This window comes from Egretta garzetta, unplaced genomic scaffold, assembly GCF_000687185.1.
Source record: "Egretta garzetta isolate BGI_Z169 unplaced genomic scaffold, ASM68718v1 scaffold209, whole genome shotgun sequence".
NCBI lineage: Eukaryota > Metazoa > Chordata > Aves > Pelecaniformes > Ardeidae > Egretta > Egretta garzetta.
The window spans coordinates 1,213,908-1,232,264 of NW_009260839.1; positions in this window are offsets into that span (position 1 = coordinate 1,213,908).

Genomic DNA, 18,357 nt, shown 5'->3' on the forward strand with positions numbered 1-18,357 from the left:
AAAACAAGGAAAGGTCTGCAAGGTGCAAAGCAAAGAAGGGGAGCATCTAATAGTTTCCTGACTCCTCCTCTCTTCACCCACATGAATCATGCCATGCAACACAGAGTTTGCGTGCAGAGTCAGGGGTAAGGGAAGACTTTTTTGCTTTAATCTGTCACCTAACCCCATTAAAAAGGCAGGATAAATGTGATTCCCAGAAATTGGCACAGTCTGACTGTGATGCTATCAGGCAGTCTTTAGTGAAAAATGTAAGAACTAGGTGCCTAGGGAGAGGATGGCTGTTCATCTGCTTTTTCACAAAATTGTGAACCTGGCAGCACAGCAGGCCCCATCCTCTTCACATTGCACCTCCTGCATTCCCCCATTCCTGTAAGGACCATCAGGACATCAGTGCTAAAGATCTGTCTGCTCCACGTGCCCGTGGGTCTGCTCAGCCTGAAATACTTAAAAGGGAAGAGAAAAAGACCTGCAGTAGGCTTCCTCAGAAAGCCGTTTTCCTGCAGAATCTGCGGCACAGAGGTTTCTTTTACTTCTGAGGAGGGGCCACGGGGATAGAAAGGGGCTGGCTGGAAGGGCTGCTGCTCTTCTTTACCCCTTTCTGTCTTTGAGTTTTCATTGAACTTACACTGAAGTGGACTTCACAGATTTTCAGATATGCCCAATTTGTTCTCTTCTGTACATGTGGGAGAGTATGCAATATTTCTTTACGATAACAACCTATTAATGCAACCCACTATGTACTCCAATAATTGTGTCCAATGAATCTGCTACCAGAAAAAAATGAGTTAGCATCTTCATTTGTGCTGTGAATATGATCCGTCTTTGTGTCTGGGGCTCTTACTGCAATAATTATTTCGCATAGACTATTTGTAAATTTGAAACGATGATATTTTGTGATTCTTTCTTTGCTTTATCTTTCTGCATGTTTAGGCAGGAGACATATGTGGATATAGCTTTTACAAATAGATGACTGTCTTACTGTGCACTGTGTTGCATAGATATCTTAGTTACAGGTGCTTTGTGGTTTGTAGGTTCTACTCCTCCAAAGCTGGTGCTTTCTGAAAGCACGGAGAATTAACCTTTACACCTCTCTCTTCCTGCCTTTCTGGCTGTAGTGTAGGCTGGTTGTAATCGTCATATAAAGTACCTTGACATGGGAATTTCTTTATTTTATGCATATCACAAAATCAAAGTAAGCCTTCCATTCATCTGTCCCTCCCCCTTCCCCCTTCCCTCTGTTTTGAATACAATTGATGCGATTAGGCTTCTGTTACGGAAAAATTAAAGCTATCGGCTGAAACGTCGTTATGTCCGATGGAGATCTTGTCCTTTCTAAAGTGCTTGTTTCCAGTTCAGCATAGATGCTATATGTTGTACTTAATATGAAAATTTTTTCTTCACATCAGTAAGCCTGAATCACTATTGTATGTGTCCAGTGGTGACACAGTAGATTGCTGCGAGGGACAGATTCCTCACTCTAGTTTAGTCCATTAAAGTCAAAACCAGGCACCTACCAGTTTTGTTTGCTTACTTGTTTTATTTTTCCATTCAAGGATGATGTATTTGGAATAAGTGGTCTTTTCTGAAAAAAAAATACTTGTCTTGCTGCCTAGCTACACTTAGAATCATAGAATCATAGAATGTTTCTAAGTATATATATCTTATCTTATATAACTCTACCAAATGCACATAACAAAAAAAAAAGGGATCTACTCACATTTTAATGTTTTACTATGTACTTTATTATTATTTCTTAGCAGTCAAAGAAATGTTATGTTTCTCTGTGTTGTTTTCTAGCTTTTTGTGATGCACTAGAATTATAATTTCAATCGGCAAAAAGTATATTATTTTGGGGATAGATAACCTACCATAATTTTAGGTAGAGTTTAAATGCTGTGATGTAAATAATTTTGAAATACTCCTAAAACTGTTGTACTTCATTTATTGGGAAAATATAAAGAATAAGCATTTGAGCCTCTGGTTTTGATTGTTTCTTAAATCATTTTAAAGCTGAATGGTAATCTATTAGTTATATTGTGCAGGATTTATACCTAAAATATCAATTGCAATATATAGGTTTTGGTTTGCCCATTTCTTTTATAAGGAGAAATACAGTAGCCATCTGAGTTCTTTCATTTTTTAGATTTGTTGTTTTTTTTTTTTTTTTCTATCTATAAGTAACCTGAAGAAATTACACCCTTTACATGCTCAGTTAAAGAAAAATTGGTCACAGGCTACTTGTGGATATAAGAACATTCTGTATATAATAAAATGCCTGTAAAGGACCAGTAGCTGTTCAAAATGACTCTGCTTGGAATAAGCAACAGAAAGGTCACACTTGAGATAATAAATATTCATGTAATTAGGTTATATGCAGCTACACCGAATACAATAGCACCAATCACCATAAGTGATTGGAGTGTTTTCATCAAATTCAGTGATGAATGAGAGACGAAGAATATTGCCAAGTGGAATATGCTCTTTGAATACCCCATGGTAGTTGTTAAGAGTGGCTGTTCAAACCATTGGGATCATTTAAATCAGTTTGCCAAACCCTTGCTTTCTTCTTGCCTTTTGTACAGTGCAGTACTCTCTGGCAAAGCATAGGTAAAGTTGCTCCCATTCAGCAGCTTTTTACATCCTTTTGGTATTAGCAAAGACATCTGTACGTGGCACAATACAATAGTGCACTACTCTGCTTTTACAGGTTTCATTACAGAAACTAGATGGATAAATTAGTCACAACTTTTCCCTGTGCATACAGTGACACTACCTGTATTCCTCCCCTTTCTTCCTTTTTTGTAAAGGTTAAGGTGTTAGTGCTAGTAGCTCGCCCAAGTTCCATCTTAAGTTATTACTTTCTGCTTCTTAAATTTCTTCTGAAATTTCACATGTGTAACAGTGCACAGCACCATCTGTCCAAAAGATCTCTGATTTGTAGTGATGCTGGTTTCTAATGTATAGGTTACAAAACACAACGTTATTATTCACCACATGTATTCATTTATCTTACACTGCATTACAGTAGTTTAAGCTGCAAGCTCAGCTCTGCAGGCAAGATACCGTGCAGGGAGATGGACAGTCCCATGGGGCTCTCCCTACACTTACATTGTCTGAGAAAAGCCTGGTGTTCAGCACTTGGAGTGACAGGAATTTTTTGCCTAAAACAGCTAATTTGCTTATCAGCTTACAATGCAAAACTGCAAGTATTTTATAGAAGAAAAAATCCTGAGCAAGGGGATTTGGTAGACATGTTCAGACATGCCTAAAAATACAGTAAAAATTAAATACTTTACATAAATATACAGCTGTTCCTTCTTGGGATGAAAAGAGGAGTGTTCTATCCAAGGCAGTCCGCTGCAAGTGAACATTACTTCGGGAGTTATTACAATATTGCTTCTGTTATGGCTGTCTTAAACTCTTCATTGATGTGTAAAAGAACACCTGAGAATCTGGGACCTGGATTTTGTTATGCCTCTTTGTACCTGTTTTCCAGGCAGTAACACTGCATTACAAAAAGCTGCATATGAGGTACATTAGTTACTTATCTGCTGTCAGGAATCAGACTAAGGGCAGAAGGCATCAGGCCCTCAGTACTGCAGTGCATGTACTGTAGATGTTGTCCTGTCGTCTTGAAGCAGCCTAACTGTGGCAGTCGAAGGCTCTTTACAGTGCTCTAACAGATAAAAAGTCTGCCAGAATCAGGGGGGCACAAAGGAAGTTTATATATTGTGGTTCAAACACATCATGACTGAGATCTGACACTTTGCTCACAAAGTGCAAGAGGATGAGGGCTGTGATCCAAGGAGGAAGGTGAAGGAATTGGTAACAGGATTTCAAAGGAGTTTTTGAACTGACCAGGCAACGACAAAGTACCTGTGCCTGCTCAGGCAGACTTGCCATCATTGCAGGGAGTGGGGGGATCAGATGGGTCACCTCTGAACAGTTTGAGGAGAGAAGGTATGTGACTGGTTGAGATTGCCTTCAGCACATATGGCATTTGTAAAAGCCGTGAAAAAAACAATGTTTTGATATGTTGGACATGAATAAGCTCAATTTAAAAAGTTTCTCATCAGAGACAATGAAAAATGTTAAATGAGAGAGAAATTTTTCATATTCCCCCACCTAGAGGCAGTAATACCTTTCAATTTCTTCTTTTTCTACAATATGGTAATGAAGAAATTCTAGTTTCTGCTTCAAGGTGAGAGACTGTGGACTTGGATGAAATCTTGAGCTATTTTTTGTATGTAACTGTGTTGATTTCCAATTAAAATCAGATTATAGCTTCTTTCATTGTTTTCTGCTCTCAGAAGTGTGAATGAATTTAAAATCTTTAGTGATTATTTCTTCTTATCTAGTGCTTGTTTATTTTCTTAAAAGCAAAGCAGAATGAACAAACCACGCAATACATCAGCATGCATATTTAGTTCAAAGACTACTTGCTCCTGCTTGGCTAAAACTAATAGAGCACAGAACATACCAAGAAAAGCTTTCTTTCTGTATTGTTCTCATGCTGAATTTTCATTAAGATTTCATCAAAAATCCATTAGAATCCCCCCCATCTCATCTTCAAAAACTGCAAGGGTTGTTCTTGCAGGGGCTCAGAAAGCCTGATGTGTGTTAAGGAGATCAAATTCAGACTCCTAAGAAAGAGTTTACTGGGATGTTTACTCTTTTTTTTTTCCTGTCTGTCTTGAATGACCTGATTGGCCAGTTTTGTTATACTTTAGCTTGTTTTAACTAAGTTTGTATTTTGTTTGCAATTATATGTGTAATTATTTTTTAGATTATCTTGAAAATGAGGAAACTGAGGTTCTCAGGTAGGGAATTTTATTTTAGGATTAAGACCTAACTATTAGTTGTTACTTAATGGTATTTTGTGCCTATGGAATCCAGTTCATAGAGAAAAGGATAAGACTGAGTGTTCAGGAATGTTTCTTATACGGCAACCTTTACAGTACTATATGGAATTAGAAAACCGAGTAGGATCTGTACAGTGAGAATGCAATAAAATTTGTCTAGATGATTATGAATAAATCATAAATAATAAATATGATTACATAGGGCATTTTCATCTCTACAACTGGTATGTAATAAATGTCTTTGCAAAGCCAGACAAAAATAGATGTATTTAAGAACTGAAAGTATTGGTCAGCTGTACCTATCTCATCTCACTTTTCTGCCAAGCTGTCATGATGTCTCTATAAAGACCAACAGTTTAAATTTCATATAGGTGGATGAAAGAAGTGCATAAGTAAACATGAATTTGAGTTGTTAAGAAAGGAAAGTGGTGTTGGATGCAGTAAGACGATGTCAGATGGAAAGAAGAGGTTATTTGTCCATAAATAATGAAGTCTTTCCACATTATTTCAGAGTATATAAGTTAGCTATTTGTGGACATATCTTTATGGACATCTCTCTCAAAAGGAATTAAATAATTATCGTCTCCCATTTTTAATAATTGTCTGTTTTCAAAAGAAAACATCAAGAATGCAGATTTATGAAGTTGAAAAAATACTTTAAATCTGCTACAGGAACATAAAATAATACATTTCCCACCTCGAGATTTTTAAAGACATCTTGTTACTTTTATATTCTTAATTTGCCCTTTCTAGTCACTAGCAACTAGCCACTATTAGCAACTGTGATTGCCATACTCAGTCTAAAACCTTTGCCTATATTAGAAAAATAAGATATGTCCTTTCTCTCCAAAAACACTTCTCTGAATTTTTTGTCAGATAGGGGTCATTCAAAGCCAAATTCATGTGGCCAGTAATTTTATTTTGTAATAAATGGAAGGAGGAACTTCCATAAGAGGAACGGAAAGATCTCATGGACTCACTGAACAGGGGATTGGAATATCATTTACCTGATTCCCAAGGGCTTTAGTAAACAAATTCTCTCTGACATGCCTGTTTATATCTAGGAACATGTAGGCACCTTTCCCAGAAAGTCGAGTCTAGCTGTTGGAGCACTCAGAAGAGAGCGAACAGAAGTTTTGTTACTGGACACTTTTCACATTATTAATGTTATCTGCTGCTCCCAGCAGCCGAATGAAAATTTCTTTCCTCTCTCTCTTCTATTGTAGTAACTTAACTGATTACTCACTTCTGGTTGCATCACTTTCTTGAAGGCTTGAACACTGAACATATATGTGTGAAGTGGCTTTTGCTAGGAGAAAAAGTCTGGAGACAAGTAATGGCAAAAGCGTCTTGAATTCCTTGGGCTGGGTTTAAGGCTTGTATTTTGGGAGAGGATGATTATTTACCATGATCTGGAGAGGGACATTTAGCTCAGGCACAGCTAATACCAGGAATAATTAAAGAATATTTGCTTGTAGGTGATCAGTTACCCAGTCTTTATGAACATCTATTTAAATAGATCTGTGTTTTGTTAAATACTGTTACAGCTTCTACTTTCTGATAATGGTGGTGTGCTAATGAGAGCTAGCTGCAGTGATGTGTTGTGGGGGAAGAAAAGGTAGTGGGGAGCATACTCTCCATCATCTAGGTTGTTTTTACTGTGTGTAGCCATTAAAACTGCTTTAGTGCAGAAGTTAAAGAGAAGAAAAAAATCCCTCAAACCTTTCAACTTACCATCATAGGGGCACATAAGAACAACATACCTTCAATGGGCACATGGGAAAGAAGGCTCCTCCTATTTCACATAAATGTTCTACAATTTTTAGGGTCTTGAACTCTCTGAGCTGTTATGAAGTCAAACCCCAATACTTTTAGTGCAGAAGAGGTAAGCAATATTGGGGCAAGTATTAATATCTCATGACTAGAACGCTTAATGGGTTATGTTTTTGGCGTGTTTCGATATGGCAGACATTTAAGAAATAAGCACTGCCAAGGTCTATTAATTGCAAAATAATTACAGCTGTTGAAGTTGAAGCTCCGGAAGTGTGAAGTGTATTCAAGAATTGCAATTCCCTGGTGATGTGATTAGCTCACAATCACCACCCTTATACTTCTGCTTAGAGTTTTTTCTGTGTAAGGAAAGACGACGGGGTTGACAGTTAAACACTGATTTCATCGGAGTTGCAAATTGTCACAGGCTGATTCACCTGAGCAGAAGTCTGACCAACCAGTCAAGAATAGGGTCTTGTTGTATAGAAGACTATAGAGAAATATTAGCTATTTACCTGGAAAATGAGATACAGTACTCTGCAGTACTGTATCCAGTACTGTATCCAGAAATGTATATCCGTGATCGTGTTCACTGCTTGGCTTATAAACCACAAGAGCATGAGACTTGTAATGCAAGCCTATGTTTCTGCCTGTGTGAACATGATATTGGCCTCTATCTCTTTGTGCATAATATTCCTCTGTAGATGCTTGTTATCCCCGTGTACTGGAGTTTGCAAGCACTCACCCTGTTTGGTTTGTTGGGGTTTTTTGTTGGCTTTTTTTGGTCGTGGGTTTTCTTTTTTAAAGCTGCAGTCTTTTAGCTCACAGTTAAAGACTATTCAGGGTGAGGACTGAACAGAAATATGCTATTTAACCTGTCAAACTTACTTGTGCTCTTCAAACTGTTATAGAGACAGGAAGCTTCTGAGCTTAAGGCCTCCTCACATGGGGACCGCATGGGGCATTGGTAGCACATTTGAAATACTGATCATAAAGCCTTGCCATACTGATGAGAAATTACCCCAGCACAGTTATTAAGCCTGTGCAGACTCTTACCCCAAATCTTTTGCCTAGATGGAGGAGACATCTGCAGCAAAGCAAATAACAAGTATTCCTTACAAGAGGAAAAAAAAAGCAGCAGCAGAAGGACTTAGGGAATTTCAGAGACAGAAGAGTGGAATTCAAGTTTAGGTCATTGCAGTGCGAGCTCCCTGAATTTTTGCTCCTTATTGTTAGCCTTGTAAGTAGGTGTGATTTAATGTGAACTTAGAAAGCTTGAGGAAAACACTGCTACCTTCCTGGAAGTTAAACTATCTGGTGGCTGAGTTGCAAGATAAGGTGTGGGAGCAGAATGAGTCCCTGATGGTTAGAGACAAATATTGAGGAATGTGGCAGGAAAGGATAATGGGAGTTCTCAGCTTTTCAAGGTGTTTCCTGTTGGCTAAGCAAGACAATCTATCAGCCTTCAAAACTTATTAGAAAAAACCTTCAGGGGGTTTTGCTTGCTGCATAGTACTAATGTGTTTTAGAGCTGTTGAATATGTAGATTTTTAGTTATATTTGGGCTCCTGGAGCAGCCTATATTTCCTAAAATGTGCATAGGTGTAAGAGAGTAAATAAATACTTCTGCAAATCAAAAGACTTTATTTATAAGATGACTCGGGATTAAATTCTACTCTAAACTTTCTATTGTGGGTGAATATTAGTACAAAGCATACCACAAAGCTCTGTGCACTCAGAGTCAAACCTTGTGCTGTGATCTGCCAGATGCATGAAATAGGAATATGTATGCACTTCATAAATTTTGAAGGGGTATAAATTATACAAAGTGTGTGTGTGAATGGATTTAAATTTTTGAATATGAACCCATGATATGGTAACCCTCTCCTCGCACACACCTTCTGTATCTCATCTCAGTTCTGAATAGTTAGAAGCACAAAGCCTAGTAGTAAGTGGCATTTCTGGCGATTTAGCTGAATACAAAATAGAAAACAGGGGGTTTGTGTTAAGACCAAGAGTTGAATCGAAGTTTGACAAGTCTTTTAGCTATGTCTGAAGATAAGAGTAAGACTAATCTCTGGAAATACCAGTTTGCTAACTCAGGTTCAGACCTTTTTTGAGTTTACAGGAACAATATCTTACTCTGTGTTCAGAAAGTAATTCTATATATAACTTTCTGTGAATATCCACTACAGTCTAGACATTACCTAGTCTAAAAGGGCCACTTTGGACAGTCTAAATTCAATAAAACATAGATTAAACAAAATATCAATCATAATCTAAATACAGTGGGTAAAACTGGGCTATCAATCTTTTTTTTCTGTATTTTTCCATGTTTGATTAGGTGATAAAGGTCTGAGCTCAGCAGCTGCAGGAATGTTTCACTTGTGTTGACAGCATTATTTTTTGCATGAAATAGGTTGTGATCTTCTCTAGGGACTGTTTTTTGTGAGATGCTGTGCTTGTGATGCAGCAGATGCATGTTGGATATTAAGACTCCTAGCTCTCTGTCTGTGCCTCTGGAAGAAGCATGTTAGCAAGCAAGGACTGGAAAAAGCTTTATGGATCAATAAGTCACATTGCCATTGCTGTTTTATAAACTTTACAATACTTAGGATTTTTGTTTTGACTTCATTACTTGGAAAACTATTCAGGAATGTCATTGTCCTGATGTCTAGAAACTTCCTTCTAATTTCCAGTCTCAGAGAATTCAGTTTATATGCATTTCTTCATCTACTTGCTTTAACCTTTAGCTTAAATTATTCTTTTAAATCTCTGGTGTTTACCCTGAAGTGTATTTATAGAGAACAGTCAAATCCTCTGATGAGCTTTTCTAATTTTCTCATATAATAGTTTCTTAGTTCCTCTGACTATTGTTTTTTCTGTGCATGTTTGAGACTCACTTAACTTTTAAAAATATGAATAACCAGAGCTGTACTGAGCATTCCAGATATTTTGACAAAGATTAATGTTTTCCAGTCCCTCCTGGAAATGCCTTGCTTGATTGTCTTTAGCTTCTCGTTTACTTTTTTTTCACTTGTATCACATTGGTGGCTCATCCTGTGACTGGTGACTAATATGCCCGGGTTTATTTTCTCTGTGACATCTGCAATTGATGAGCTCATAGCTTCTAGCAAAATTTCCTGTTATTAGTCCTCTAGTGAGCTGAAAGGTATTGAGCTGAATGCATAAGAGTTGTCTCTGTCATGTTAGTGACCTAGATAATGTTACTAATTTTGCTTGTAGCAACTTCGTAGAACTTCTCAGTTAACTTTATTTGTAAAGCTGGGGGAAAGAGAGGGATTATAGTTGCCTGCTTTCTTAGCTAGGGATGAGGGTAGTAAATTGCACTGTAAAGCAGTAAACCATGAACTCAGGACCTCCAGAGCTGCAGCGTAGTTAAAGAGAATTACTGAGAGAAAGAAGTGTCAGACTCCCATATGCGTGATAAATTGTACAAGGTGTGTGGCTCTTAAGAAACTTAGAGGTGCTAGAAAGGAGGAATTGAAAGCATATGAGACCTCCTACAGAGGTGGCCACTTTGACTACCTTTCACAAACAAGTCTCTCAGCTAAGCTTCAAGGAAATCTTAGAGTTTTAATTACCACAGTTCATGAAGGTTTGTGCTTGAGGACAAAATATTTTTCTTTTTGTGTCTATCTTTCAATGAAATATATGAAGATAAATAGAGATATTAGCCTCTGGGTTTTATTACAGTACCCTCTGAACTTGAGTAGAGTAGAAGAAAAGCTGAACTGATGAATATTAATGAGCTTGGCCTATGCTCCTCTTGAATGCTGGGAGACACAGGCACTGGTGTAGGAAAAAAAAGAGGCAGCTGGTGGGCAGGAAAAATGATAAAGGCAATGGAAAAGTGAGATCTAAAAATGTCCTTCTACAATTAAGTTAGGTTTTCAGGGATGTATTGGCATACCAACATCACCTGCAGCCGGACCGTCAGTGCAAATTCAGTCATATTTCTACAAACTTCACCTAAGGCCTTTGTGAACTTTTTATTAGCTGAGAATTCCCTGTGCTGTGCTGCACTAATGACTGTATCTGCCCTATAACTTATGAACACAAGGGACAACAATGATTGAATGCTGCTTGTTTAATTTATTATTGGTAGCTACCGTAATTCCCCCGAACACTCTATCCGGCTACTTAGCAGGCATTTGTACAGTGCTGTATATTTAGAAGACCTTCAGGTTATAATTTCAACAATAAAATGCACAGCACGGGGCGGGGGAATGATTTGCAACCAGAGTAAGATTCAAGTGTTTGTTGTTTGTTTGTTTTCTTCTATTAAAATAGTCAAGGTCAGAACCGGTTTATTTTTTCAAAGAGTAACAGAGTATCTGAAGACTCCAAGTTCTATAGGGAAGAAGATGTAGAAGATGAAGGGCAGGTAACTTCAAACACTGAACCTGGCAAGACTGTTGCAAATGTTACTGTAATGTATGATGTAAATGATAGGAAGTGGAAACATTTTGAAGGGTTATTGATTTTAATTCTCAAGCTCATCACTTCGTTAAAAACTAAGATACGAAGGTCTTTCTTGAGCAGGGTGTATGTACTTTTCCTGCAAATCTGAAATGTTATAAGTAGCTTTCTAATGATGAAACTAGATAACTGTGCTTTTATCGACATCTGCTGTCTATACAGAAATAAACAAACAGCCTACTCATTTTCTCTTAAGAATATGAAGAGTAGGCAAAAAGTTTTGTGGCTAAGGAATTATAACAATGTAATATTGAAATGCCATTATAGTTTGACTGGGTAAATATCGCAAAAATCTTCATCTACCATAAAGTTGTGTTATTTGTCTTTGGTGTGCTGTCACTTTTTCTTCATGTTGTCATTAATTACTGTCATAGCTATTGCTTCCATTGTTTTTACAGCCAATTTAAAATTTAATTTCATAAGTTTGAGAGACAGACGATAGCCCCTAATTTTGGTTCTGTGTTCTCAGAGGATTTTCAGATGAACTTAGAGATATGTCTCACAAACATTGACAGTTTTGGAATAAAAGTCACTTTAGACAATCTCATTTTTTCTCAGTCTTCCTCTCTTTTTTTTTTTTTTTTTTTTTTTTCCCCCTCCCCCTTTCACTATTTGTAAACTCACTTATACCTAGAAAAATGAAGGAACTTGATAATCAAAGCAATGAGCAGCATGCTTGCATATACAATGCCAGGACAGTTATTTTTGTTAGATAGAAAATATTTAATCGGAATCAAAGCACTCAGCATTAGTAGACCCCATATCATTAAACAGCATTGGGCAGCAGACAAGTGCTCTAGAATCTGAGTTTCCATGTGAAAGTTTGTATTAGATATAAATTAGAAAAGTTTACTGGGTGAACTGGTGCAAAAAGTGCATGGAGGCAGATTCCTCTTTCCCATCACTATTTCCTTCTGTCCAGTTGGGTCCCCCCAGGATCCTTCCCTGGAGGTGTACTAAAAATGGTAGGGCAGACTGAAAGGACAGTATGAAATAAATCTTGATGTATGGTTCCACACTAAAATGCTGAAATGTTATATAAGACAAAGAGACCGTTAAGACACAGAAGGCAAAGCAAGATGAACAAAAGACAAAGTGTTTATATGAAAGTGAATGTAAATAAAAATTCCAAGTAGTTAAAGGCTGACTACCAGGTGGTTCCTTTAAATAAGGAATAGACTGGAGAAAAGGATCATGCTTTAAAGAAATGGTTGAGAGGATAGAAGAGGAGGATGCTTACTGTAGATGGTTGCAACAGGAAAATAAAGTGAGAGAAGTTAATGGAACAGAAGTAATTCATGCATGTGTGGAATACACAATTCCAGGCAGTGAAAAGAGATCAGGACGTGTAAGCCAGAGGGAGAAAATAATACATAAGGAAGTCTGTAGGAAGGACAGATCATAGTGGGGGTTAATTGCTTTAATATTGACTAGATAACTGGTTACGTAAGTATTTTGGAGGGAATATGTATTTGTAAACAGGAAAGATGTATTAGTAATCAATATAGTGTGGTAAAAGTAGAACTTATGGCTTGATTTTTCATCGATGTTAAGGGTCTATGATATTCATCTAATGCAGTGAGACAAGGAAATGCAGAATGCCTTTAAAAGATGTGTGTATGTGACACTTGAAAAACAGCCACAGGGAATTTCCAGCTGAACAGTTTGTAAAACAAGGAGGGGAACATAAGTACACTTGTAGATCAAGATAGAAAACAGGGATAAAACCAATTTAATATTTTTGTAATACACTTGCATCATTGGTTTGTGTTGTCCATTCCTTGGAGATAGTAGAATTTATTACTGAATGTATGTATTACTATATATATAAAATGCAGAAGTTGACCTGTATTCAGCTTGGACAACTTCTACTCCCTTTTCAAACCCCCCAAAAGTACTGTGTGCCTAATAACTTCTCTAATTATTCCAAAGCTACTCACTAGCCTAATATAAGAGTTCTGCTCTTACTCTAAATTATTTAATATGCTTATCTGTTTACATATCTCTCTATATAATTATTTTGATTTCTTCTTGGGTTTTTGGGGGGGGGTTTGTTTGTTTTTTTTTTTTTTTCCTGGATCCACTATCATAATTTTCCTAAGTGATAATCCTCGAGACAAACCCACTTGCTGGGTTCTCCAGAAGCTTCCAAAAGGAATATGGTTAGTGCCAATTCCTCTGCCTCACATCACAAAGCAGATGTTGCTATCAGGAGGTTTCACTCTCTCAGCTGGAACCTAATTCAAACTTCTGACAGGGAGCTGGAAGGAGTTCCCTAAATCTGTCATTACAGGTTTCCTAAAGCAGCCATTTGCTTCAGTAAAAGTACCTTTAGAAGTGTGTCATGTAGTAGAAATTTTTATTTTAAATGTGATGCTTTAGAAACTATTAAGACACTATTAATAACAGGCAAGCTTGCAGTTTGATTCCTTTCAAGGAGATGAAATGTGAATTGTGTAAAGTAAAATTTTAAAGGACCGTGAAATGAATCAATCCCTACATTTTAATAATCATTAGAGAGGATATTCTTTAGTGTATTTTTAAGACAATAGTATGAAATTTTATGTGCTACTTAGGAGACTGTAGACAGCAGCATAAAGAGCTGGATTGGAGAGAGTTATAACAGGTGATTTTGGGGTGATTAAAGTTTAATATTAAGTGCTGATAGCTGTTACTCAGTGATAGATATGAAGATGGGATCAAATTCTTTCTGGAGTACAGTAGTTGTCATCTCACCAGAATGTTGGGTTTGTGTTTTTTTTTTCTTTGGTATCCCTTGAGGCTTAGAAATGCCTGTTATCTTGAGCATCAAGTTATGGTTTTTGTCTGACTTTAAGCAAAGGTTCTTAAGCTTGTTCCAAATCAAGCTGAGTAGATGCCTGTTTTAGACTTGAATCTCCTATTTCAAGTTAGTGTCCTGATATACAGGTTATACAGGCAACTGACATTGCTCTTTAACCAGAAAACATCAAGGACAAAAAGTTTGCTAAAGCCAGCACAACTCTCTGAATTGGTTTTTCTTCAGTGAAATTAACTTCTTGTTGTCCGAACGCAATCTTCAGTGTCACTAGAGCTATCCGTACCCTGGCAGTCTCCTAAGTGGTGTGGTACCTTGTATCTGGCAGGAGGCTGCTTTGCTTACAACTTCTTACTCACATTCTGGAAACATTTTCCCTTGTTTCTGCAATGTAGCCATCCTTCAAGTAAACTAAGTTGCTGCTAGAAGTATAAAGTTTGAGTTGCTCAATTTAGCACAGTTAAATGCTGCTTGCAACAAAACACATCAACAAAACTTTTCTCCAGCTCTCTTTTGTTAACATTCAGCATTTTGCATGTAAAACAGTAACTCAGATTGGTACCAGCTGAACCACTGAACTCTTTCTATGTTATATGGTTAATTTGAAATTGAACAACAGGGATGGGAGTGTGAGTCTGGGAACACTCATACAGCAGAACTGTGTATTCCTTTGTTGAGTTCAGAACAATACCTTGGAGAAGTTCTTGGCAATATCAGTGGGTTTTTCCCTCCTCTGCGTGAAAGACGGTGAAATATCTAACACATGTAGTCAGGGAACTCCAATTTTTTCAGTGCTGTGGGACAGATGCTAGTTTTGGATGACCTCCAACGGCCCACTCTCTGGAGTCACATAAGTAATTCTTGAAACTGACAATTACAGCAGTAAGCCACAGTGTATCAATTAATGCTTGAAGAGTTCCTCAGGCAAATCCTTCATACAAAATGTTCTTTTTGTTATTAACTGAAAGGATAATTTTTCTCTGTTTAATTAAGTCAAATACATGTATTACTTAGGAATAATGCTAAGTATTCATTTATTTTCCTTTCTAATTTTAATTATAGCATGTGCAGAAGCTTATAACAAAAATATTCACCTGATAAATGCTTTGTTTTCCCTTTCTCTGCTTTCAGTTCATAAGAACATAAAAAAGCAGTAGACACTTTAGGTGACCTGGGTCATAGCTCCAGTGAAGTCAATAGACGTATGTGAGTTTACTCTGAAAATCCAGTATTAAATAGTATACTAAAAATCAGATTATTTTTTTTTCCTTTAAAAGAAAAAATGATTGTGAAATATATATTTCTTTTCTTCTGATTTTTCTTTCATGCAGCACTTTAGGTCTTCTTGAGTTCCTTTGGAACAAAGTTATATTGCAACATCATTTGTAAAACTGAACAACTTTTGGGTTTAGTGTTTTGATTCTTCTCACTTACACATTAGAGTAAGTCCAGTAAATTTAATTTTAACTCTTGTTTTGGATAAAAACCAAGCTCCAGCTCTTAGTGAGGAACATATTAGCAGGCCTGCATTATGAAACAGAGGTGCTCTGTGATGTTGCTTGCTATTTTTGATGGCCATGGTGCTGGTCTCCTATCTGGCCGTCATCTCCCTCTCAATTCTCACACCTGTGCTTGCGCTTACTCTGGGGAAAAACAACACAAGGAGTCTTGGCTTCCTCTTGATGTGGGACCAGAATTGCAAGGTGCACTCTAGGCTCTGCCATCATTGCATTTGTGCTTACCAGATGAGAAGTTGCAGCAGCCTAAATATTAGGTTAAAGCCATTACTAAAATTAGTTTGATTAGGCCAGGTGTACAGAAAGTGATTTTCTCTCCCCACAGTGTTCAGGAAGAACTGAGTCAAATCTCCAGGGCCCAATTCTCATTTGCACAAAGGCCATTTTGCATGTCATTAGCACCAGTTTCATCTGCCTAATTTTAAAAAAAGATGACTTAATTTTTTCCAGATAAAAGATATTTTACAGGTTTTTGTGTTCTGAGAAGTCCTCTCCAATTCCTTTACCTTCATTTTTCTTTGTCTCTTTTCTCTCTCAATAATGTCTTCCTCAAAACTCAGGGTTGTCTGCCATCTATCTGTGGTCACGCTGGGAGATGGCATAGTCCAGTCAGTCTGCTCTCTTCTTTGCAAGAACTTTCCTTATTAAAATATGAAGGCAGAAGACCTATGACACAAAAGCAGTTCTTAAAGATTTTTTTTCTTTGATGTTTTAATGATCATGCCATTTCCATTGCTTTTCTTAGTTCAATAGTTTGCTGAAATGTCTGTTGATCTTGCTGATAGTTTCAGTGTAACATATTGTCAAACTTGTGCTGATAATTTAAGATATCTCTGGGTGCTGCCTACTACATTTCTTTTTGCCATTCACTTGTGTTATCTTTCCTTTATTAGTGGATTTTTGCATTGTTTTAGGGAAGTTTGTTTACTGCTGCGTGATTCTTTTCCACATGCTTCCATAAATTTATCTTTACCTTGGTTTCTCTGACTAGAAGGCACCTCTATGTTAACAAATACCTTTGTTAAGGTATTTGTTGATACTGTCGCTAAGACTGGACTTTGACATGTTAATGCTAATTTCTTGTAGTGGGTCTCTGTCTAGTAGCAGCTGAACAATATCTTATATTTTCTTTTAAAAAAGTTGATTTTTAACATTGCACAAGCCAGTTCTCTTATTTTTCTTGATCTTACATTATGCTTTTTTAAAATGCAAGTATTTACATTTGGTATATATGTTTTGATAATGTCTAACACCAGTTTCCCCATTCCTTGAAAAGTTGCTGTAAGTGTACTTCTAATACATATACAGTCTGTCTGGTTCTAGGGAACATCATCCAAAGAATTTTGATTTACTTTTGGGAATAGACTATGTTGGAAGTATGTCACTATGCTTTGTTGCACTGTGCCATATTTATATGAGACAGATGAAAAATTATTATTTATAGGGAAATCGCACAGTAGAAACTGTTCAGTACCACACAGCTACTATGAATATTTTTGCTCTGTAAATCACTAACTGTAAATTACTCTAAATGACGCTGAAATAGTGAAGAAGTTAAAAATGTGACATAGTTTATATAAATCTTTCAAGTGCTTATAATGTATTGGGCACTGTAAGATTCCTGTTGTGATCTCTTTATTTTAGCTGAGAGTTTTGTTTTAGTGTCAATAAAGAAGAAGAAATATCAATATATAAGAATGTAACATGAAATGCTGGTATGGAAACAGACTTTTTCACTTGTTGATTATTTTGTAGAGTAATGTAAGAGATGTAGAAAAGAAGTAGTAATATGTTCTTCCTCTTTAAGAGTGAACTACAGGGATTGTTATAGAAATATTTCTTATTGCTCACTGATCCTAGTAGTTAATTGCCTAGAGATGAGTTCTCGTGATTCTGGATCCTGATCAATCATTTGGAATTGATACTGTCCTAAGGTGTAGGCTGAGACTTTTAGTTTGAGAGGGGAACCTTAGTTAGGTCAGTCTGTATGATGGAGTAATAGAATAATGTAAGTTGGTAAGGATATCTGGTGGTCTCTAGTCCAAGCCTTGCTCAAAGCAGGTCAGCCTAGATCAGGTTCCTCAAGGCCTTGTTCAATGGAGTTTTGAGTATCTTAAGGATAGATTGTCTGACTGGACTCCTGTTCCAGTGTTTGAACACTCTAATGGTTAACCTTTTTTTCCCCCTAATCTGTAGTAAGCATTTATCTTGTATGTGTTTATGTAGATATACAATATAGCATGTATCTTTGTATCTGTAGATATCTGTAGAACTACAATGTGCATACGTACACATTCCAGGTACCACAGACCTTTGGTATCAGAAGGTGACTGAGAGTCCCTGTAGATTCCCTCGCTTTTTGGAGCAAGTTCTCTTGCTATGTGCCTTCATTAATGTTCTCTGCCAAGTTTGAGCATTATTTATGATTTACAATATACAGTCCATACAGTATTTGTAGGATTTGGAGGCAATATTAACACTAATGAACACTCCACTTAGTCACCAAAAGAATTTAGGATTATGCACCTTAATAATCTTTGCACAGTGGATTTTGACAAATTATCTAACTGTGAAATCTCTTTCTTCAGAAGCTACTGATGTAATAGATGATTTACAGTAAACTTTTTTCTTGTTTTGTTTTTTTCTCCTTGCTTCAACAGTTCAGTATAATTAATTGATTCAACTATTTATGGAAACAGAGTAGAAAACTTTTAAAAACATAATTCCTGCTACCTACAGATATCTCTCATTACATAGTGAATAGTTTCTATCAGTACATATTAATCAATAGAGAATGTAAATCCAAATGGTCTTTCTTATCCATGTGGTATTAAATCCCCACACAAAACAGACTAGGATCCAGCTTCTTTCTGGCAACGATTGCTCTATTTTGAAGGGGGGGGGGGGG